Source organism: Girardinichthys multiradiatus, chromosome 4 (assembly GCF_021462225.1).
Source record: "Girardinichthys multiradiatus isolate DD_20200921_A chromosome 4, DD_fGirMul_XY1, whole genome shotgun sequence".
NCBI lineage: Eukaryota > Metazoa > Chordata > Actinopteri > Cyprinodontiformes > Goodeidae > Girardinichthys > Girardinichthys multiradiatus.
Genome location: NC_061797.1, coordinates 48,080,191 through 48,092,880, shown reverse-complemented (window position 1 = coordinate 48,092,880; position 12,690 = coordinate 48,080,191).

The window sequence follows — 12,690 nt, the reverse complement described above, 5'->3', positions numbered from 1 at the left end:
TCCCTCAGAACACAGCGCTTTACTCACATTGTTCTCCGCCGGATGTTCCCCTTATACTGCCCGTCTTCATGCCTGTGATTCCTTCCTTGTTCCTCATCCTGCTTTTCTTGTGCCTCCCTGTAAGTTCTTAGCATTTATTTAATAAATTATTATGTTCATCCCACGATCCTGTCTGTGCTTTGGTCCTACTATACAACCTTGACACATATTGGTCACTGAAAGTTCAACATGGCACCTCTCTTAAGAACCTTCTCAGGATTTGAAAAAATAATTGTAGCTCTACATTGTTGTGGAAAATTATTTTAATGCTCTGACCTTTTTTTTTTTTTACCTCACTCACCTATGACCTCTGTGTTTGGTTACTTAGAGGAGATGGGCTCTAAATTCATCATTAGGAGAGTTTATGGTTAACACTCCCTGAAGTGTTGTATCTCAAGACATGGTAGATGGGAGCCCTCATAAATAACTTTGTTACCTCTGACCCGGGGAGGGTCTAGGGGCTATATTTCCAAACTCTTAAGTTGAGATAACACACACATACTGGTATAAATACTGTCTGTAAATTCTGTTCAGGGCTCTGCTTCTCTGACTAACCTCAGTGACAGGGTCTTCAAACGCTGAAAGCCTTTGAATAAACTTAGAAAGACAAAGTCCGTTGTTTCTCTTCTAGGGTGTTATCTTGTACTCTACCCTTCTTTCTCTCTTCTTACTTACCTCATTCTTATCTCCTCTCTGTTTTAACGTTTTGTCCCACCGTTCTCTGTTTCTCAACAAAAAAGTTGCGTGCTCAGCGTCATTTCCAGAGGTTATCGTTTGAAGACAACAGAATCAGAATCAGAATCAGCTTTATTGCCAAGTTTGTACATACAAACAAGGAATTTGACTCCGGTACACTTTGCTCTCTGGTTTTTGTTTTTTGCATTAAAGAGTTTACATATATACAAATATACACATATATAAATAAAAAGGTGCATTTGCAACATCTGTATGCTGTTGTTTTGTTCTCTATTGAATGTTCAACAGAGGAACAGCCTGGGGGAAGAAACTGTCGCTGTGGCGGCTGGTTTTAGTTAACAGTGCTCTGTAGCGCCACCTGAAGGTAAAACTCTAAACAGTTAATGTTCAGGGTGTGTGGGGTCTGCAGAGATTTTAGCAGATCTTTTCCTGACCCTAGACCTCTATAAGTCCTGGATGGAGGGAAGGTCAGCCCTAATTATTCTCTCTGCAGTCCTAATTATTAGTTGCAGTCTGGACCTGTGGGGGGCGGGGGTCCTCCTGTAGGCAGTCAAGTTTCTCAGACCAGTCCAGCCGAAGCGTCACCAGTAGAAAGGCTGTTCTTAAACTTCTCACTATAGCCTCTCTTGGCTGCTTTGATCTCCTTTGTTAGTTTGTTCCTGGCCTGTCTGTACCACGCCCAATCTCCCCTGCTGTGGAGACATATGAGTGCTGTCAGCATAGCAGAGGTTGAAGGGGTGGGGGTGTCAGCCTCTCAGGGCTCACACCGTATACCACACACTGCATCAAAATGGCTCCCAGAAGGAAGCCTCTTCTAAAGATGATTCACAAGAAAGACTCCAAACAGTTTGCTGAAGACAAACAGACAGATATTACTGGAACCATGTCCTGTTACTTGATGAGACCAAGATCAGTTTATCTGGTTCAGATGGTGTCAAGCATGTGTGGTGGCAACCACGACAGGAGTACAAAGACAAGTGTGTTGTGCCCACAGTCAAGCATGGTGATGGGAGTGTCATGGTTTGGGGCTGCATGCGTGCTGCCAGCTGTGGGGAGCTACAGTTCATTGAGGGAACCCATGAATGCCAACATGTAATATTAAATACTGAAACAGAACATTATCCCCTCCCTTTCAAAAACTGGGCTGCAGGGCAGCATTCTAACATGATGACCACCACAAACACACCTCCAAGATGACCACTGTCTTGCTATGGAAACTGAGAGTTAAGATGCTGGCTGGCCAAACGTGTCTTCACACGTGAACCCTGTTGAGTATCTGTGAGGGACCCTCAAATGAAGGGTGGAGGAGTGCAAGATCTCTAAAATCCACCAGAAGAGGATTCCAGTGGCAACCCATGAAGATCTAATCAACTTCATGCCCAGAGAGTTAATGCAGTGCTGGAGAATAATGGTGGCCACACAAAATATTAACACTTTTAATATATATTAACACATTTTGCCCTGCGGGTGTACTGACTTTTGTTGCCAGTGGTTCAAATTTCTTCTATTGGTTTTTTTAATGGTCTGATGTAATATTCTAATCTTAAATGTCAGGTTTTTTTTGGAAGCAGAAAATCTTCACAATTATCAGAAATAGTCAGAAATGTGAACAGTACACTTCACAGGTCCCTCCCCCATGCTCTCTGCTGTGCTACAGCCAGAAGAGCTTGATTTTTTTCACAGCCTCAGTCTTATATTTTACTGTCAGGTCATAGTTACAGTTTTAACAAATATATATAAAAAGTACATTTTTACAAAAGTTACCTACTGCAGCTTTAATGTCTAAACCTCTGAGAACAAAAATGAGTACACCCCTATGTGAAAATATCTAAATTGTGCCCTATTAGCCATTCCCCCTTGTGTCATGTCACTCTTTAGGTTTGCAAGGTCTCAGATGTGAATAGGTGTAGTTGTGTCAAATTTGGAGTTGCCTCTCTCACACTCTCTCATACTGTTGTGATCCGTAGATGTTAGGTTTTGGTTTGTTCTTATCTATCCCGTTTATCATTATATTTCTTATCACTGCCATTTTCTGTTCATTTCTCCATATTCTTTAGTTAGTTCCTCAGCTCTGTTGGGGTTATTAGTCTCCCTTCTTCAACTCCCTGCTTTCACTCTCTCTCAGCTGCTCCCCATATCCTCTGATTGCCTCACACCTGAATCCTATGTTATTCCCTATTTCTCCCTCAGAACACAGCGCTTTACTCACATTGTTCTCCGCCGGATGTTCCCCTTATACTGCCCGTCTTCATGCCTGTGATTCCTTCCTGGTACCTCATCCTGTTTTTCTTGTGCCTCCCTGTAAGTTCTTAGCATTTATTTAATAAATTATTATGTTCATCCCACGATCCTGTCTGTTTTTTGGTCCTACTATACAACCTTGACACATATTGGTCACTGAAAGTTCAACATGGCACCTCTCTTAAGAACCTTCTCAGGATTTGAAAAAATAATTGTAGCTCTACATTGTTGTGGAAAATTCTTTTAATGCTCTGACATTTTTTTTTTTTTACCTCACTCACCTATGACCTCTGTGTTTGGTTACTTAGAGGAGATGGGCTCTAAATTCATCATTAGGAGAGTTTATGGTTAACACTCCCTGAAGTGTTGTATCTCAAGACATGGTAGATGGGAGCCCTCATAAATAACTTTGTTACCTCTGACCCGGGGAGGGTCTAGGGGCTATATTTCCAAACTCTTAAGTTGAGATAACACACACATACTGGTATAAATACTGTCTGTAAATTCTGTTCAGGGCTCTGCTTCTCTGACTAACCTCAGTGACAGGGTCTTCAAACGCTGAAAGCCTTTGAATAAACTTATAAAGACAATGTCCGTTGTTTCTCTTCTAGGGTGTTATCTTGTACTCTACCCTTCTTTCTCTCTTCTTACTTACCTCATCCTTATCTCCTCTCTGTTTTAACGTTTTGTCCCACCGTTCTCTGTTTCTCAACAAAAAAGTTGCGTGCTCAGCGTCATTTCCAGAGGTTATCGTTTGAAGACAACAGAATCAGAATCAGAATCAGCTTTATTGCCAAGTTTGTACATACAAACAAGGAATTTGACTCCGGTACACTTTGCTCTCTGGTTTTTGTTTTTTGCATTAAAGAGTTTACATATATACAAATATACACATATATAAATAAAAAGGTGCATTTGCAACATCTGTATGCTGTTGTTTTGTTCTCTATTGAATGTTCAACAGAGGAACAGCCTGGGGGAAGAAACTGTCGCTGTGGCGGCTGGTTTTAGTTAACAGTGCTCTGTAGCGGCGGCCTGAAGGTAAAACTCTAAACAGTTAATGTTCAGGGTGTGTGGGGTCTGCAGAGATTTTAGCAGCTCTTTTCCTGACCCTAGACCTCTATAAGTCCTGGATGGAGGGAAGGTCAGCCCTAATTATTCTCTCTGCAGTCCTAATTATTAGTTGCAGTCTGGACCTGTGGGGGGCGGGGGTCCTCCTGTAGGCAGTCAAGTTTCTCAGACCAGTCCAGCCGAAGCGTCACCAGTAGAAAGGCTGTTCTTAAACTTCTCACTATAGCCTCTCTTGGCTGCTTTGATCTCCTTTGTTAGTTTGTTCCTGGCCTGTCTGTACCACGCCCAATCTCCCCTGCTGTGGAGACATATGAGTGCTGTCAGCATAGCAGAGGTTGAAGGGGTGGGGGTGTCAGCCTCTCAGGGCTCACACCGTATACCACACACTGCATCAAAATGGCTCCCAGAAGGAAGCCTCTTCTAAAGATGATTCACAAGAAAGACTCCAAACAGTTTGCTGAAGACAAACAGACACATATTACTGGAACCATGTCCTGTTACTTGATGAGACCAAGATCAGTTTATCTGGTTCAGATGGTGTCAAGCATGTGTGGTGGCAACCACGACAGGAGTACAAAGACAAGTGTGTTGTGCCCACAGTCAAGCATGGTGATGGGAGTGTCATGGTTTGGGGCTGCATGCGTGCTGCCAGCTGTGGGGAGCTACAGTTCATTGAGGGAACCCATGAATGCCAACATGTAATATTAAATACTGAAACAGAACATTATCTCCTCCCTTTCAAAAACTGGGCTGCAGGGCAGCATTCTAACATGATGACCACCACAAACACACCTCCAAGATGACCACTGTCTTGCTATGGAAACTGAGAGTTAAGATGCTGGCTGGCCAAACGTGTCTTCACACGTGAACCCTGTTGAGTATCTGTGAGGGATCCTCAAATGAAGGGTGGAGGAGTGCAAGATCTCTAAAATCCACCAGAAGAGGATTCCAGTGGCAACCCATGAAGATCTAATCAACTTCATGCCCAGAGAGTTAATGCAGTGCTGGAGAATAATGGTGGCCACACAAAATATTAACACTTTTAATATATATTAACACATTTTGCCCTGCGGGTGTACTGACTTTTGTTGCCAGTGGTTCAAATTTCTTCTATTGGTTTTTTTAATGGTCTAATGTAATATTCTAATCTTAAATGTCAGGTTTTTTTTGGAAGCAGAAAATCTTCACAATTATCAGAAATAGTCAAAAATGTGAACAGTACACTTCACAGGTCCCTCCCCCATGCTCTCTGCTGTGCTACAGCCAGAAGAGCTTGATTTTTTTCACAGCCTCAGTCTTATATTTTACTGTCAGGTCATAGTTACAGTTTTAACAAATATATATAAAAAGTACATTTTTACAAAAGTTACCTACTGCAGCTTTAATGTCTAAACCTCTGAGAACAAAAATGAGTACACCCCTATGTGAAAATATCTAAATTGTGCCCTATTAGCCATTCCCCCTTGTGTCATGTCACTCTTTAGGTTTGCAAGGTCTCAGATGTGAATAAGGTGTAGTTGTGTCAAATTTGGAGTTGCCTCTCTCACACTCTCTCATACTGTTGTGATCCGTAGATGTTAGGTTTTGGTTTGTTCTTATCTATCCCGTTTATCATTATATTTCTTATCACTGCCATTTTCTGTTCATTTCTCCATATTCTTTAGTTAGTTCCTCAGCTCTGTTGGGGTTATTAGTCTCCCTTCTTCAACTCCCTGCTTTCACTCTCTCTCAGCTGCTCCCCATATCCTCTGATTGCCTCACACCTGAATCCTATGTTATTCCCTATTTCTCCCTCAGAACACAGCGCTTTACTCACGTTGTTCTCCGCCGGATGTTCCCCTTATACTGCCCGTCTTCATGCCTGTGATTCCTTCCTTGTTCCTCATCCTGCTTTTCTTGTGCCTCCCTGTAAGTTCTTAGCATTTATTTAATAAATTATTATGTTCATCCCACGATCCTGTCTGTTTTTTGGTCCTACTATACAACCTTGACACATATTGGTCACTGAAAGTTCAACATGGCACCTCTCTTAAGAACCTTCTCAGGATTTGAAAAAATAATTGTAGCTCTACATTGTTGTGGAAAATTATTTTAATGCTCTGACCTTTTTTTTTTTTTTACCTCACTCACCTATGACCTCTGTGTTTGGTTACTTAGAGGAGATGGGCTCTAAATTCATCATTAGGAGAGTTTATGGTTAACACTCCCTGAAGTGTTGTATCTCAAGACATGGTAGATGGGAGCCCTCATAAATAACTTTGTTACCTCTGACCCGGGGAGGGTCTAGGGGCTATATTTCCAAACTCTTAAGTTGAGATAACACACACATACTGGTATAAATACTGTCTGTAAATTCTGTTCAGGGCTCTGCTTCTCTGACTAACCTCAGTGACAGGGTCTTCAAACGCTGAAAGCCTTTGAATAAACTTAGAAAGACAAAGTCCGTTGTTTCTCTTCTAGGGTGTTATCTTGTACTCTACCCTTCTTTCTCTCTTCTTACTTACCTCATCCTTATCTCCTCTCTGTTTTAACGTTTTGTCCCACCGTTCTCTGTTTCTCGACAAAAAAGTTGCGTGCTCAGCGTCATTTCCAGAGGTTATCGTTTGAAGACAACAGAATCAGAATCAGAATCAGCTTTATTGCCAAGTTTGTACATACAAACAAGGAATTTGACTCCGGTACACTTTGCTCTCTGGTTTTTGTTTTTTGCATTAAAGAGTTTACATATATACAAATATACACATATATAAATAAAAAGGTGCATTTGCAACATCTGTATGCTGTTGTTTTGTTCTCTATTGAATGTTCAACAGAGGAACAGCCTGGGGGAAGAAACTGTCGCTGTGGCGGCTGGTTTTAGTTAACAGTGCTCTGTAGCGGCGGCCTGAAGGTAAAACTCTAAACAGTTTATGTTCAGGGTGTGTGGGGTCTGCAGAGATTTTAGCAGCTCTTTTCCTGACCCTAGACCTCTATAAGTCCTGGATGGAGGGAAGGTCAGCCCTAATTATTCTCTCTGCAGTCCTAATTATTAGTTGCAGTCTGGACCTGTGGGGGGCGGGGGTCCTCCTGTAGGCAGTCAAGTTTCTCAGACCAGTCCAGCCGAAGCGTCACCAGTAGAAAGGCTGTTCTTAAACTTCTCACTATAGCCTCTCTTGGCTGCTTTGATCTCCTTTGTTAGTTTGTTCCTGGCCTGTCTGTACCACGCCCAATCTCCACTGCTGTGGAGACATATGAGTGCTGTCAGCATAGCAGAGGTTGAAGGGGTGGGGGTGTCAGCCTCTCAGGGCTCACACCGTATACCACACACTGCATCAAAATGGCTCCCAGAAGGAAGCCTCTTCTAAAGATGATTCACAAGAAAGACTCCAAACAGTTTGCTGAAGACAAACATACAGATATTACTGGAACCATGTCCTGTTACTTGATGAGACCAAGATCAGTTTATCTGGTTCAGATGGTGTCAAGCATGTGTGGTGGCAACCACGACAGGAGTACAAAGACAAGTGTGTTGTGCCCACAGTCAAGCATGGTGATGGGAGTGTCATGGTTTGGGGCTGCATGCGTGCTGCCAGCTGTGGGGAGCTACAGTTCATTGAGGGAACCCATGAATGCCAACATGTAATATTAAATACTGAAACAGAACATTATCCCCTCCCTTTCAAAAACTGGGCTGCAGGGCAGCATTCTAACATGATGACCACCACAAACACACCTCCAAGATGACCACTGTCTTGCTATGGAAACTGAGCGTTAAGATGCTGGCATGCCAAACGTGTCTTCACACGTGAACCCTGTTGAGTATCTGTGAGGGACCCTCAAATGAAGGGTGGAGGAGTGCAAGATCTCTAAAATCCACCAGAAGAGGATTCCAGTGGCAACCCATGAAGATCTAATCAACTTCATGCCCAGAGAGTTAATGCAGTGCTGGAGAATAATGGTGGCCACACAAAATATTAACACTTTTAATATATATTAACACATTTTGCCCTGCGGGTGTACTGACTTTTGTTGCCAGTGGTTCAAATTTCTTCTATTGGTTTTTTTAATGGTCTAATGTAATATTCTAATCTTAAATGTCAGGTTTTTTTTGGAAGCAGAAAATCTTCACAATTATCAGAAATAGTCAGAAATGTGAACAGTACACTTCACAGGTCCCTCCCCCATGCTCTCTGCTGTGCTACAGCCAGAAGAGCTTGATTTTTTTCACAGCCTCAGTCTTATATTTTACTGTCAGGTCATAGTTACAGTTTTAACAAATATATATAAAAAGTACATTTTTACAAAAGTTACCTACTGCAGCTTTAATGTCTAAACCTCTGAGAACAAAAATGAGTACACCCCTATGTGAAAATATCTAAATTGTGCCCTATTAGCCATTCCCCCTTGTGTCATGTCACTCTTTAGGTTTGCAAGGTCTCAGATGTGAATAAGGTGTAGTTGTGTCAAATTTGGAGTTGCCTCTCTCACACTCTCTCATACTGTTGTGATCCGTAGATGTTAGGTTTTGGTTTGTTCTTATCTATCCCGTTTATCATTATGTTTCTTATCACTGCCATTTTCTGTTCATTTCTCCATATTCTTTAGTTAGTTCCTCAGCTCTGTTGGGGTTATTAGTCTCCCTTCTTCAACTCCCTGCTTTCACTCTCTCTCAGCTGCTCCCCATATCCTCTGATTGCCTCACACCTGAATCCTATGTTATTCCCTATTTCTCCCTCAGAACACAGCGCTTTACTCACATTGTTCTCCGCCGGATGTTCCCCTTATACTTCCCGTCTACATGCCTGTGATTCCTTCCTGGTACCTCATCCTGTTTTTCTTGTGCCTCCCTGTAAGTTCTTAGCATTTATTTAATAAATTATTATGTTCATCCCACGATCCTGTCTGTTTTTTGGTCCTACTATACAACCTTGACACATATTGGTCACTGAAAGTTCAACATGGCACCTCTCTTAAGAACCTTCTCAGGATTTGAAAAAATAATTGTAGCTCTACATTGTTGTGGAAAATTCTTTTAATGCTCTGACCTTTTTTTTTTTTTTACCTCACTCACCTATGACCTCTGTGTTTGGTTACTTAGAGGAGATGGGCTCTAAATTCATTATTAGGAGAGTTTATGGTTAACACTCCCTGAAGTGTTGTATCTCAAGACACGGTAGATGGGAGCCCTCATAAATAACTTTGTTACCTCTGACCCGGGGAGGGTCTAGGGGCTATATTTCCAAACTCTTAAGTTGAGATAACACACACATACTGGTATAAATACTGTCTGTAAATTCTGTTCAGGGCTCTGCTTCTCTGACTAACCTCAGTGACAGGGTCTTCAAACGCTGAAAGCCTTTGAATAAACTTATAAAGACAATGTCCGTTGTTTCTCTTCTAGGGTGTTATCTTGTACTCTACCCTTCTTTCTCTCTTCTTACTTACCTCATCCTTATCTCCTCTCTGTTTTAACGTTTTGTCCCACCGTTCTCTGTTTCTCAACAAAAAAGTTGCGTGCTCAGCGTCATTTCCAGAGGTTATCGTTTGAAGACAACAGAATCAGAATCAGAATCAGCTTTATTGCCAAGTTTGTACATACAAACAAGGAATTTGACTCCGGTACACTTTGCTCTCTGGTTTTTGTTTTTTGCATTAAAGAGTTTACATATATACAAATATACACATATATAAATAAAAAGGTGCATTTGCAACATCTGTATGCTGTTGTTTTGTTCTCTATTGAATGTTCAACAGAGGAACAGCCTGGGGGAAGAAACTGTCGCTGTGGCGGCTGGTTTTAGTTAACAGTGCTCTGTAGCGGCGGCCTGAAGGTAAAACTCTAAACAGTTTATGTGCAGGGTGTGTGGGGTCTGCAGAGATTTTAGCAGCTCTTTTCCTGACCCTAGACCTCTATAAGTCCTGGATGGAGGGAAGGTCAGCCCTAATTATTCTCTCTGCAGTCCTAATTATTAGTTGCAGTCTGGACCTGTGGGGGGCGGGGGTCCTCCTGTAGGCAGTCAAGTTTCTCAGACCAGTCCAGCCGAAGCGTCACCAGTAGAAAGGCTGTTCTTAAACTTCTCACTATAGCCTCTCTTGGCTGCTTTGATCTCCTTTGTTAGTTTGTTCCTGGCCTGTCTGTACCACGCCCAATCTCCCCTGCTGTGGAGACATATGAGTGCTGTCAGCATAGCAGAGGTTGAAGGGGTGGGGGTGTCAGCCTCTCAGGGCTCACACCGTACACCACACACTGCATCAAAATGGCTCCCAGAAGGAAGCCTCTTCTAAAGATGATTCACAAGAAAGACTCCAAACAGTTTGCTGAAGACAAACAGACACATATTACTGGAACCATGTCCTGTTACTTGATGAGACCAAGATCAACTTATCTGGTTCAGATGGTGTCAAGCATGTGTGGTGGCAACCACGACAGGAGTACAAAGACAAGTGTGTTGTGCCCACAGTCAAGCATGGTGATGGGAGTGTCATGGTTTGGGGCTGCATTCGTGCTGCCGGCTGCGGGGATCTACAGTTCATTGAGGGAACCCATGAATGCCAACATGTAATATTAAATACTGAAACAGAACATTATCTCCTCCCTTTCAAAAACTGGGCTGCAGGGCAGCATTCTAACATGATGACCACCACAAACACACCTCCAAGATGACCACTGTCTTGCTATGGAAACTGAGAGTTAAGATGCTGGCTGGCCAAACGTGTCTTCACACGTGAACCCTGTTGAGTATCTGTGAGGGACCCTCAAATGAAGGGTGGAGGAGTGCAAGATCTCTAAAATCCACCAGAAGAGGATTCCAGTGGCAACCCATGAAGATCTAATCAACTTCATGCCCAGAGAGTTAATGCAGTGCTGGAGAATAATGGTGGCCACACAAAATATTAACACTTTTAATATATATTAACACATTTTGCCCTGCGGGTGTACTGACTTTTGTTGCCAGTGGTTCAAATTTCTTCTATTGGTTTTTATCGGTTATTATTGAATCCTCACAATGCTCATCCCATGTTCCTGTCTCCAACAGGAACATGTCTCCATATTTGGATTCGCAATTGAGAGATAACAGTAAAAACTCTTAAAGTGGTTGGAAATCCACACAACTGCTTGAGCTAGAACATTTATTGTTTTTTCTAAATCTGGTGCCCCAACGTGGCCTTGGCAACTTCTGCTAAGTGGCTATCGACAAAATATCTCCTAGATGTCATGTAAACATGGCGATCTTTCCCATCACCCCGAACATCTGTGATAAGACGTTGTGGCTGATTGAGAAAACTTCCATCTCTCTCCTCAAGGACAATGGCGCTCTATCTGTGTTGACAGTCTAATTCTTGCACACACTCACAGTTATATATTCACAACCCCAGGATTTAACCGCACTCTTGCAAAATCTTTTCTCCTTGTGTTGCTTAGCCCTGCACCTAATTGCGTGATTTCATTACTTTTTTATAGATTTTTAGTTTTATCAGAAGGATTACCAGCGAAAACCAAACATTAGTAATAGAAAATTTGGACTATAGCTGCTCTTACACCAATCACCCAGCTTTCTTAGTTAGACTACAATGGACTGTTATTACTTAGTTCAACTTCAGCACCAGTAAAAGCAATACATTATTAGCACCTGAAAATGTGGATTAAAGCTGTTTTGTACCAGTGACTCAGCTTCACTAGTTAGAATTCAGTGGAATGATGAGACTATCAATATTATCATCTTCTTTTAGCATAAGATGCTTTATTATTAAGTGGCTCGGAACCAATTTCTACCTGTAAACCCGGAAGGATTATTAATTATTATTACTCCCAAGGATTATTAATGTCATTTGATTTGTTTTTCTGTTTGATTTTCTGTATCATTGTAATGTTTTTCCTCATGTACAGTGCTTCGAGTGCCTTGTTGCTGAAAAGCGCTATATAAATAAACTTGACTTGACATAAAACGTTTAGCCAACAGCCCAGATTAAAGAAATAGCAAAGTCTGGGTTACTTAGAACAGCATTTCTATCTTGAATAGTCTAGTTTTCCAGAACCCATGCACTGCAACGTTTAGATGCATCTCTGCTCCAACCCAGCTGAATCAAGTGATCTGAAGCATACCATCAAGTTTGGCAGAGGTCTTGTAACAAGCCACTCATTTGATTTGGATGCTTTGGAACAGGGATGCATCCAAAAGCTGTGAAACAGCAACTCTGGAGGACTGTAGTCGGAGACCCATGATAATTGGATTAAATTTACCCAGTAATATGAGCTACATCAGACAGGTGGTTCTGAAGCTGAGGCTTAAGAACAAAGCAGCATCCTGTGTGTGTCGACTGTGGCTCAGTAGGAAGAGTAGTTGTCTTGCAATCAGAAGATTGTGGGTTTGATTCCAGCTTCCTCCTGCCATATGTTGACGTGCCCCTGGGCAAGGCACTTTACCTCAAGTTGCCTACCGATCTGCATATCGGTGTATGAATGTGTGAGTGTTAGTGAGTGCGATTGGGTGAATGTGGCTCTAGTGTAAAGCGCTTTGAGCGGTTTGTATGACTGGAAAAGCGCTATATAAGTTCAGTCCATTTACCATTTATTTATGTGCTGCAGTAGTAGATGAGTGTGCCCAGCAGTAAGTGCCTGTGATCTGAGCCACTTCTTCCTTGAATTGCCCTTATCCTTTCCTA